This window comes from Erythrolamprus reginae, chromosome 1 (assembly GCF_031021105.1).
Source record: "Erythrolamprus reginae isolate rEryReg1 chromosome 1, rEryReg1.hap1, whole genome shotgun sequence".
Lineage (NCBI taxonomy): Eukaryota > Metazoa > Chordata > Lepidosauria > Squamata > Dipsadidae > Erythrolamprus > Erythrolamprus reginae.
In genome coordinates, this window is record NC_091950.1 from 389,094,855 (window position 1) to 389,106,173 (window position 11,319).

Genomic DNA, 11,319 nt, shown 5'->3' on the forward strand with positions numbered 1-11,319 from the left:
TACAGCAAATACAAGATAATCATTATGCCTACACAAAGCTTCTTGCTGAACGCAGCATTCCCCATTCTGGGGCCTTTGGCTGTCATCACAATTGCTGAATCTGTTCATTTAATATTGATTTAATCCAGTAGTGAAAGTCTATGATAATGAAGTATTGGATAAATCCTAAGAAAAATACAAGGCTTCAGATTCTGAGGAGCATAATAACATAATGTAAAGTAGAAACTACATTCATCTGATTAAAGTCTAGACCAGTCAATTTACCGGTAATAATTCAAGGCTGTGCACTTTTTTCTCACAGAAAAAAACCTTACTGGCTTTAATGAATATTATTCTCTAATAAGTGTCTTCAGTATAATTTTAAAGTCTATAGAATTACATATTTTAAAAATGAATATTATAATACAAAGTAATACTGTACAACGAAATCTTTTCCTATTTCATGAAATATCTTTTCAACACCAGCACACCCCATCACTTACTCATAATTTATATTAATAACTTATAATGTGATTTATCTGATTTTGGCTTAGCACAGGGGTAGGCAAAGTTGGCTCTTCCATGACTTGTGGACTTCAACTTCCAGAATTCCTGAACCAATCATGCTAGCTCAGGAATTCTGGGAGTTGAAGTCCACATGTCATAGAAGAGCCAACTTTGCCTACCCTTGGCTTATCATGTCATATGAACTCAGAAAGTCATGGTTTACCAACAGAACATTTCAAGCAAGTCCTGGTTTATCACAATGTGAGAACCCAGTGAAGATTCAAGTCTGCATCACTCTAAAAATCACCGTAAACAAATCGGTCTGTAGGAACTCTGATGCTAGAGCCTTATTCTGGCAATTTATTCTTCAGTAGCACAAGGTTCCTTCTGGTTGCCCATGTGCTTTTCCTCACAGTTTGTCATTTACCTGGAAGAATTCTGGATGGCTACCACTGGTGTTGGCAATAATGTGGTTAGTCTCCCTAACCCTTTTGGTTCTGTCACTGCCATTTCCAGCACTGCCACCATTTTCACTAACCATCATGGCTTCTTCTGCAGGGACAATCACATGGTCTAGGCCTGCCAGTATCCGAGCTCTTCATGAAAGTATATTTTGCCCTTGTCTTTTCTCTGGTATATTACTAAAGCCCTCTTCTAGGGTCTATTCAACAAAACATTATTAAAACAAACTTAACCCTAACTCTAACCATACAACCTAGATTAAGAAAACCATGGATCCCTCTCCCAACAAATAAGAGTTGCTAAGAATTATTCATCTATAAATATATGTTTGCCAAGAATACATGATCCAAGGCATTTTCTGTATTAACCTCACAGAAAATAGATGAACAGATGAAATGGGCAAAGACATTGTCTGATAAACACCCTAGTATACAAGAAGATTTACTTGCTGCTTTTATTCTTCGTTACCAAAAAAGCTCTTTTATGTAGACTTTAGAAAGAAAGGGGCATTTGATATTTTCTTTATCTCAAGTACAGTACATCTATATACAGTGCTGCCAGCTATAATTCACAGTCCCTTCATCATGTATTTATGTACTTTCTTACAATTTGCCTTTCTATGCACTTCAAGAGGTTTAAATGAAGATCTTCCTTCATGTTATTCTCATAATTTTATGAGTAGGCTCCACTAAGAGAGAGTGAATGATATTTAAATATGTTAAAGGGTTAAATAAGGTTCAGGAGGGAAGTGTTTTTAATAGGAAAGTGAACACAAGAACAAAGGGACACAATCTGAAGTTAGTTGGGGGAAAGATCAAAAGCAACGTGAGAAAATATTATTTCACTGAAAGGGTAGTAGATCCTTGGAACAAACTTCCAGCAGACGTGGTTGGTAATTCCATAGTAACTGAATTTAAACATGCCTGGGATAAACATATATCCATTGTAAGATAAAATACAGGAAATAGTATAAGGGCAGACTAGATGGACCTTGAGGTCTTTTTCTGCCATCAGTCTTCCATGTTTCTATGTTTCTATTAAGAAATTCACCCAGTGAGGACAGCCTTGAATCTGGGCTTCCCCAGTCCTGGTCTAACACCTACACCACTAATTGCAGCTTCAGTTGGTAGGGGGGGAAAGATAAAAACAAATGTTACAGCAATGTTAAAACTAGCAGAGGAGGAGTAGTATTTTCAAAGAATATAATCAACATCATTAAAGACATGCACAGTAATCCTCAGTCATCAGCCAATCCATCTCTTGTCTACAAAAACTCAAATCACAATAAATTAATTAGTCTTGAAATGTGCACAAGAATTTTTACAAGAGGGATTCAGAGTCCTTTTTAAATTATATCAATATTTAATTACATCTTCTAAAGCCTTTTTGAATGCAAACAAGAACTAGAAGGCATACTTGTGGGGTTTTTTTTTTACTATGGTCCGATATAGTTATGGTATGTTTTTTGGTCTGATATTATTGTTTTTGTCTTCAGAGCTGCTAATGGTGATAATAAGAGAACTAGACAGGAAGTCTGGGGTAATGCAACATTCTGAATGAACTAGATCCATGAAAACATTGTGTTGTGTGACATGAATGGTTGGTTGATTTGTTGGTTAGTTATTTGATTGATTCAACTTCTATGCTGCCCAATCCTGAAGGACTCAGGATACATAGAAACAAAATGATAGAGAACAGAAAAAAGCAATTGGGTCATTCACAGACCCACAATAAACAAGAATATTGACTAGTAAAAATCTGCTTAGAAAAATAACTGTTCCAAATATATGATTTAAGACCTAAGTTTATTTATATGTTATCTGGTAAAGCAATAAATATAAATGTAAAAGCAGATTGATGTGATTGTTTACAATAAAGGACAGAGAGAATTACACTGAATATAAAGGTGATGAGATGATGAATGTGAACAGAACATAATTTGGTGCTGTCAAACATCAAATTACTAGAAAAAAGGATATTAAAAATGAAAGTGAAAGAATCTGAAGTGAAAATATAAATTCTGCAGTTAGAAAATAATTAATCTTTCAATAGAGTAAGTGCAAACTGGGCATAAGAATAAACTGTCAACACTGCTTGGAACAGAATGAAAAAAGTGTGTAATTATCACAGTAGTGTATAAAATTATTTAGCAAGAAGAATGAAAAGAAATGCTTGGGAAAATTATAAGGCACAAGTGTGTGGGGGAAATTGTTGATTTGGAGAAAGTTTGTAATACAGGCAATAGACTTGAACTAGCTAATGTTTTGTTACATGAAAATGAGAGCCCAAAATATAAAAGAAAACTGACTGAAGTTGGGGTACTTAAGACTAAGAAGCATGTATAGCTGAACAAAGAAGGACCAGTACAAAAAATAAGAAGTTGTTGAGATGGTTTGAAGTCATGTAGAGCAAGTGAATGAGGAACAAAAAGCAAATATGCACATGAACGAAAAGTGCAAAACAAATATAGCAAAGAAGAGTGAATGAATGGAAAGAAAGAAAAAAGACCAAGGGAGGCTCTCAATGAACTCCCGAAAAACAGATGAGAAATACCAAAAAACAAAATGAAATTTACGAATTGGTAAATAGATATGATCAAAGCAAGAATTGTTGCAAGGATGGAAAAATATGAAGAAGTACAATAAAAGGTGTGGGATATAAATTGTGGGTGCTTCATTACTGGAGGTTTTTAAGAAGAGACTGGACAGTCACTTATCGAAAATTGTATAGGATCACCTGCGTGAGGAGGGAGCTGGACTAGATCATTAGGAGACGCAATAAATAAATTGCAATAATAAATTACAATAATAAAAGACCTCCAAGTTCCCTTCCAGCTCTATTTTGATTCTGATACTGATTCTTTCTTTAACCCACATCTTTAACTTCTTCAGTTTACTATTTATTATTTACTATACACTATTACTATTTATTATACAGTTTACTATTTGTTATTCCTTACCCTTACCCAGTGATGGTGAATCTTTTTTCCTTCAGGTGCCGAAAGAGCATGGGTGCGCACTATCCCGCATGTGCGAGTGCCCACACTCACAATTCAATGCCTGGGAGGGCAAAACCAGTTTCCCCCCACTACCCACAGGCTCTCTGGAAATGGCCTGTTTCCCAACTTCTGGTGGGCCCAGTAGGCTCATGTTTCACCCTCTCCAGGCTCCAAAGGCTTCCCTGGAGCCAGGGAGGGTAAAATGCCCTCCCCCTTTCCCCAGAGGCTCTCTGGAAGGCAAAAACGCCCTTCCAGAACTTCTATGTGAGCCAAAAATCCACTGGGCGGCACACACATGCATGTTGCAGCGGAGCTAAGGTAATGGCTCGTGCGCCAGCAAATATGGTTCGGTGTACCAGCATCTCTGCCCTAACCCTAACCCTCAAAATGAATAGGATGTTGCATGTATGTGTCTGCACACACTTATTATTATTATTATTTATTAGATTTGTATGCCGCCGCTCTCCGTACTCAGGGCGGCTCACAGCAATAATAAAAACAGTGTACATAACAAATCTAATATTTAAAAATATCTAAAAACCCATTATTTAAGAAAGACATACACACAAGCATACCATACATAAACTATATAGGCCTGTGGGAGATGTCTCAATCCCCCCTTGCTTGACGGCAGAGGTGGGTTTTAAGGAGTTTACTGTCTGGTTTGGTTCTGCAACCCAACAAGACTGACACAGACTTCAGAGGATAATCAGAACTGCAGAAAAAATAATTGCTGCCAATCTACCTTCCCTTGAGGCCCTGTACACTGCAGGAGTCAAAAAGAGGGTGGTGAAAATATTTACTGACCCCCTCACATCCTGGACACAAACTGTTTCAACTCCAACCCTCAAAACGTCACTACAGAGCACTTCACACCAAGACAACTAAACATAAAAACAGTTTTACCCAAATGTCATCACTCTACTAAACAAATAATTCCCTCAACACTGTCAAACTTTTTACTAAGTCGGCACTTCTATTTCTACTAATTTTTTCTCATCATTCCTATCATCCTTTCCTCCCACTTAGGACTGTATGACTGTAACTTGTTGCTTGGATCCTAAGATTTGTATTAATATTGATTATGACAATCGTTAAGTGTTGTACCACATGATTCTTGACAAATGTATCTTTTTCTTTTATGTACACTGAGAGCATATGCACCAAGACAAATTCCCTGTGTGTCCAATCACACTTGGCCAATAAAAAATTCTATATATTCTGAGCTGTGAGCATTTCATGTGTGTAAGGTAAGAAACACCAATTCCTTCATTAAATTAAAGGACTAAGAGAGCTCTTTGAATTGCAATGCTGACTCTACACTTGTCAGGAACACAGCCAGCTCTCGCTCTCTCCTTAGGCAGATTCTTCACAATTAGGGCCTTTGGACTCCTAAAGTCGTCCCTCCATGCCTCCATCAGTCCCCTATTTGGGGAAGTCCCTGCAGCACCACTCCAAGTAGTACCCCTGAACTACCTAAAACGGGAGCAACATTGCTTTTCGACTATACCATCTTGCAAGAAGGGAGGGGGAGGAACACTTCTCCTCTAAAACCTTTCTTCGGACAGTCTCCAAAACGTAGCATATATGTACAGTATATTATACACGGACACAACCCTTTCATCGGTTATAGTATGATCCCTCCCGCCCCCCACTTGCCTTTTGAGATTAGCTCTCCCTCCTGACGACGACGCAATATTAAGTCAATGGCTCCTACTATCCAGAAGCGGTCCTTTTTTCCCTTTTTTTTTTGAAGGGTGCTTGTTTTCCTCTTCGGTCGCCTCCGTCAATATATTTCCTCCGTCCTTCACCTTCAAGGTAGTCGCATATGGTTCGGTCCGGAGATAGCAATCCAACCCGCAAAATCTCTGCTCCCCTCTCGCTTTCCCTACTTTCTCTCGCCCGGCGCCGGTTCCTTCAAAGCGTCTTCGGTCATTTCCGAAAGCCGACAGCGGAAATAGTCGAAAAGTGGTCGGGAGGGGACGAAAAAAGAGTACGGGAAAAGACGAGTGTGAACGGAAATTACCGAACGGGAAGCGAAGACAAGAGGGAAATCCAGAGATAGGAAAAAGAGACAGGAAGACGATCCGCGGATAACTAGAACAGCCGACTGTGTTCGGAATCCGAATCCTCATCCCCGATTTTTCCCGTATAGGCAAAACTTTTTAACTTTCCCGCCCCAAATATCAAGGTGCGGCTTGGCACCTTTATATCACAAATACTTTACGGACAAAATCAAATAAAGGGGAATTTATGGCAATTGTTTGAAGTTTTATTTTTGTTTTACATAAGATTTGATGCACATTCATTGTCAAACTATTTTACTAAAGTCTGCACTATTATTTCTATTAGTTTTTCCTCATCATTCCTATCACCCATTTCCTCCCACTTATGATTGCGTGACTGTAACTTTGCTTGCATCCTTAAGATTTTTATTAACATTGTTTCTTCATTGCTTATTTGATCCCAATGACAATCACTAAGTGTTGTACCTCATGATTCTTGACAAATGTATATTTTCTTCTATATACACTGAGAGCATATGCACCAAGACAAATTCCTTGTGTGTCCAATCACACTTGGCCAATAAATGAATAATTCTATTTGCAAATAACAAACATTCTTTTCTCCATACACCAACTTAGAAGCCTCCATTCTGATATTGGGATTTGGGTATGTCAGGTTTAATGAAAAGAATGACTAGGGGTGACATGATAACAGTATTCCAATATCTAAGGGGCTCCCACGAAGAAGAGGGAGTCAACATATTCTTCAAAGCCCCTGAAGGTAGGACAAGAAACATTGGATGGAAACTAATGAAAACAAGAACCGACCTAGAAGTAAGGAAAAATTACCTGACAGAACAATTAGAAACATAGAAACATAGAAGTCTGACGGCAGAAAAAGATCTCATGGTCCATCTAGTCTGCCCTTATACTATTTTCTGTATTTTATCTTGGGATGGATATATGTTTATCCCAGGCATGTTTAAATTCAGTTACTGTGGATTTATCTACTGCTGGAAGTTTGTTCCAAGGATTTACTACTCTTTCAGTAAAATAATATTTTCTCATGTTGCTTCTGATCTTTCCCCCAACTAACTTCAGATTGTGTCCCCTTGTTCTTGTGTTCACTTTCATATTAAAAACACTTCCCTCCCGGACCTTATTTAACCCTTTAACATATTTAAATGTTTCGATCATGTCCCCCCTTTTCCTTCTGTCCTCCAGACTATACAGATTGAGTTCATTAAGTCTTTCCTGATACGTTTTATGCTTAAGACCTTCCACCATTCTTGTAGCCCGTCTTTGGACCCGTTCAATTTTGTCAATATCTTTTTGTGGGTGAGGTCTCCAGAACTGAACACAGTATTCCAAATGTGGTCTCTACCAGCACTCTATATAGCGGGATCATAATCTCCCTCTTCCTGCTTGTTATACCTCTAGCTATGCAGCCAAGCATCCTACTTGCTTTCCCTACCGCCTGACTGCACTATTCACCCATTTTGAGACTGTCAGAAATCACTACCCCTAAATCCTTTTCTTCTGACATTTTTGCTAACACAGAATTGCCAATACAATACTCAGATTGAGGATTCCTTTTCCCCAAGTGCATTATTTTACATTTGGAAACATTAAACTGCAGTTTCCATTGCTTTGACCATTTATCTAGTAAAGCTAAATTAATTAATCAGTGTAGCGACTTACTTTCAGAAGTTGTAAATACTCAACACTGGAGGTTTTGAATAAACAGATTGGACAACTATTTATCTGAAATAGTTAGTTTCCTGCTTGAGCAACAGATTGAACTAAAAGACTTCCAATGTTCCTTACAGCTCTGTTATTCTGTTATCCTGATAAATGTGTCTGGTTGCTTGCTTCAAAGAAGCAAGGGTTGATAGTAGAATCAGTCTTCCTATCAGATAATGCATTATAAAAGAAGGAGAAGAAAGTAAACTTTTCAAGTCAAAAGGATGGTCATTTCCCAGAATTTTAACCTATCTATCATCACCAATGTTTCATTACCTAAGCAGGTAATATTATGCTACCTAGTTGGGTAATAAAATATCTACAATACAAGCAAACAACCTCAGCACCACAGCTGCACAGTTCAACCTTGATCCACAGCTAGTCTTCTATTACCCTACCATGCTTGTTTGTTTGTTTGTTTGTTTTTATTTATTTATTCAATTTTTATGCCACCCTTCTCCTTAGACTCAGGGTGGCTTACAACATGTTAGCAATAGCACTTTTTAAAAGAGCCAGCATATTATCCTTTGGAGAAACATACAACTGCTTAAACTCCAAGGGGCAAATCTTGAAGCAGTTCAAGATTTTTGAGTTCCTTAAAAGCAACAGGTAGTCTAATAATAAATTGTCATCTTATACAGCTAGGTGAGAGAATATTTCAGGGAATACACTGGTCAGGTTCACCTATTTATTGATTGATTGATTGATTTGATTTGTATGCCGCCCCTCTCTATAGACTCGGGGAGGCTCACAACAGCAGTAAAACAATTCATGACAAATCTAATAATTTAAAAACATTTTTTTAAAATATTATGTCAAAGTGAAATCAAACCACATTATGACGTATCAGAATGTATACGTCCAACTGGTAAATGCAGATATAAAATTATGTTGCTTTAGATACATCATCATCATTAATGTAAACATTACCACATGTCTTTTATACCTGCAACATTTAATAACATGTGCTGATCCAGGTAGGACACAATTACAATGTTATCTCATTCTTGTTCATATCAATCCCCAGCCTTTGGTCAAATTGCTGCCCTCTGCTATATTAATTAAAATTCCCACTGTGAAACTGCTGGTTGGAATTATGTAATACAGTAGATCCCAAGGAAACCACTTAAAAAGATTTGTGTATTGCCCATATGGCTCATGTGTATTTGAGGGCTGATTAAGACATAACCTCTAGGTTGCACAATATCCTGTATTAAGCTGAACTAACATGGGACTTAGTATGCCTATCCTCTGGAGAAACACACATCTGTTTGGATCTTAAATCTTAGGCTCAGATCTAAAGACTATACTTTCAGGGATCATTTCTATAGTATCCAACTAGATAAATGCACTTGAAAGTGCATCAGAGTGCCCACCGTCCCCTGTCCTATTGTCTCTCCTATATCTCATATTATTATTATTTTATTATTATTATTTATTGGATTTGTATGCCGCCCCTCTCCGTAGACTCGGGGCGGCTAACAACAATAATATAAAACTTCATGTAAATCCAATACTAAAACTAATACTAAAACAATTAAAAAACCCTTATTTGTAAAACCAAACATACATACAAACAAACATACCATGCATAAATTGTAAAGGCCTAGGGGGAAAGAATATCTCAGTTCTCCCATGCCAGACGGCAGAGGTGGGTTTTAAGGAGCTTACGAAAGGCGAGGAGGGTGGGGGCAATTCTAATCTCCGGGGGGAGTTGGTTCCAGAGGGCCGGGGCCGCCACAGAGAAGGCTCTTCCCCTGGGGCCCGCCAAACGACATTGTTTTGTTGACGGGACCCGGAGAAGGCCCACTCTGTGGGACCTAACCGGTCGCTGGGATATCTTCTCTTCTATAGCTATATCTTTTCTTGCTTTCTCTCAGAGTTATATTTTACTCCTTTATTTTCTCCTCTATTCCCCTTTTAATACATTCTACCTGATTATATCCTCTATAACCCTCATTGTGTATTATTGTGTATTGGACGAAAAAAATAACTAAAAAAATAAAATAAATCTTGGCTCTTTGGACTTAGGCTCAGCATGCTGTAGGGATCACTCACTGTCTTTTCTATGTGTGTGAATCAGGTTATCACATTATTAAGCCATAAATTGGTTTGTTTAGTCATCATGCATTGCAAGTTCAGAGTAATTTTGTTTTCTCAGCTCACATTTGGGCTTTCTATTGTAGGTGCTCTATATGACTAGCATAAAATTTAAGTTATTTGGCCCACTTGCCATGTACAGCTGTGGCAGAAAGCAACAGAATAATTTTCAGAGGATTGCTCCTAGGGGATCAGAGCACTGGCTTTGCTAGAAAAAGGCTGACCGTATCTTTCTCAGCCTTTCAGATGGCTAACATTCCCAAGCTGTATAATCAGTATGAGTACTGGCCCTGCTGTCTGGATAGGATAAAAACTGAATACATTCAAAGAGCAATAGATGGTGAAAATCTGGGATAGAAAATATAAGGTGAAAGAAAGAAATTGCTCACCTGCTATGCTCACCTGAGACACCTGGAGATAAAAAGATGGCCCTGCTCATCAATTATATTCCCATTTATTTAGTAATTTTTCCCCTAAACCAAACATCTCCAACATTCTAACTTGACTTCATGTATGGGGGAACATGAGAGTTTCCTTCATTAGGCAAATTTCCAATTATTCTGCTTCCCTCTATCTTACATATTGTTAATCAAATATGTATTGTTAAATATTGTTAAACAATACATATTGTTTCAAAGCCCCCAGAAACATAAAAGCAAAGTAAGGAATTTTTTTTTAAATTCTAGCCTCTCCAGTAAGTGCTTTTCAGAAACCTCTGCACAGCTGTTGTTACACTGAAGTAAGAAATTGCACTGGAGAGAATCTTGTGCTATATTAAAATTAGCAAACCTATTATTATACACCTATTAACAGAGATTAAAAGTCAGTCTGAACTCCCATTTTCTGCAGAACCTACACATGCATATACTGTCCTGCTAGATCAGAGGTCTTCAAACTTAGCAACTTTAAGATTTAATTTTATTTTATTTTATTTATTTTATTTATTTTATTTTAATTTATTTTAATTTTTATTTATTTATTTGTTTGTTTGTTTGTTTATTTATTTATTTATTAAATTTGTATGCTGCCACTCTCCGTAGACTCGGGGCAGCTCACAGCAGTGATAGAAACAATGTACAATACAAATCTAATAATACAAAATTAAAAACCCATAATTTAAAAAACATGCACACAACACACCATACATAAATTATATAGGCCTGGGGAAGATATTTCAATTCCCCCATGCCTGACGGCAGAGGTGGGTTTTGAGAAGTTTACGAAAGGCAAGGAGGGTGGGGGCAATTCTGATCTCTGCGGGGAGTTGGTTCCAGAGGGCCAGAGCCACCACAGAGAAGGCTCTTCCCCTGGGTCCCGCCAGACGGCATTGTTTAGTCGACGGGACCCGGAGAAGGCCAACTGTTTGGGACCTAACTGGTCGCTGGGATTCGTGCGACAGAAGGCGGTCCCGGAGATATTCTGGTCCGATGCCATGAAGGGCTTTATAGGTAACCAAAACTTTGAATTGTGACCGGAAACTGATCGGCAACCAATGCAGGCTGTGGAGTGTTGGTGAAACATGGG

General features: G+C 38.0%; 1 protein-coding gene and 1 non-coding gene across 3 annotated transcripts in view; one reads left to right on the top strand and one right to left on the bottom strand.

Moving 5' to 3' along the window:
- EXTL3 (exostosin like glycosyltransferase 3) overlaps positions 1 to 5,876 on the bottom strand; it is a 163,435-nt gene extending 157,559 nt beyond the window's left edge. Inside the window, exon 1 of one of the 2 annotated variants that reach the window (XM_070734862.1) lies at positions 5,606 to 5,876. The gene's annotated coding sequence lies outside the window, so the exon portion shown is untranslated. The remainder of the gene's footprint in view (positions 1 to 5,605) is intronic. The other variant, XM_070734863.1, reaches the window with a different exon arrangement.
- A 3,119-nt stretch (positions 5,877 to 8,995) lies between these two features.
- LOC139158257 (small nucleolar RNA U3) lies at positions 8,996 to 9,074 on the top strand. Its single transcript, XR_011557649.1, has one exon. It is a non-coding gene; the product is annotated as a small nucleolar RNA U3 (small nucleolar RNA).
- The last annotated feature ends 2,245 nt before the right edge of the window (positions 9,075 to 11,319 follow it).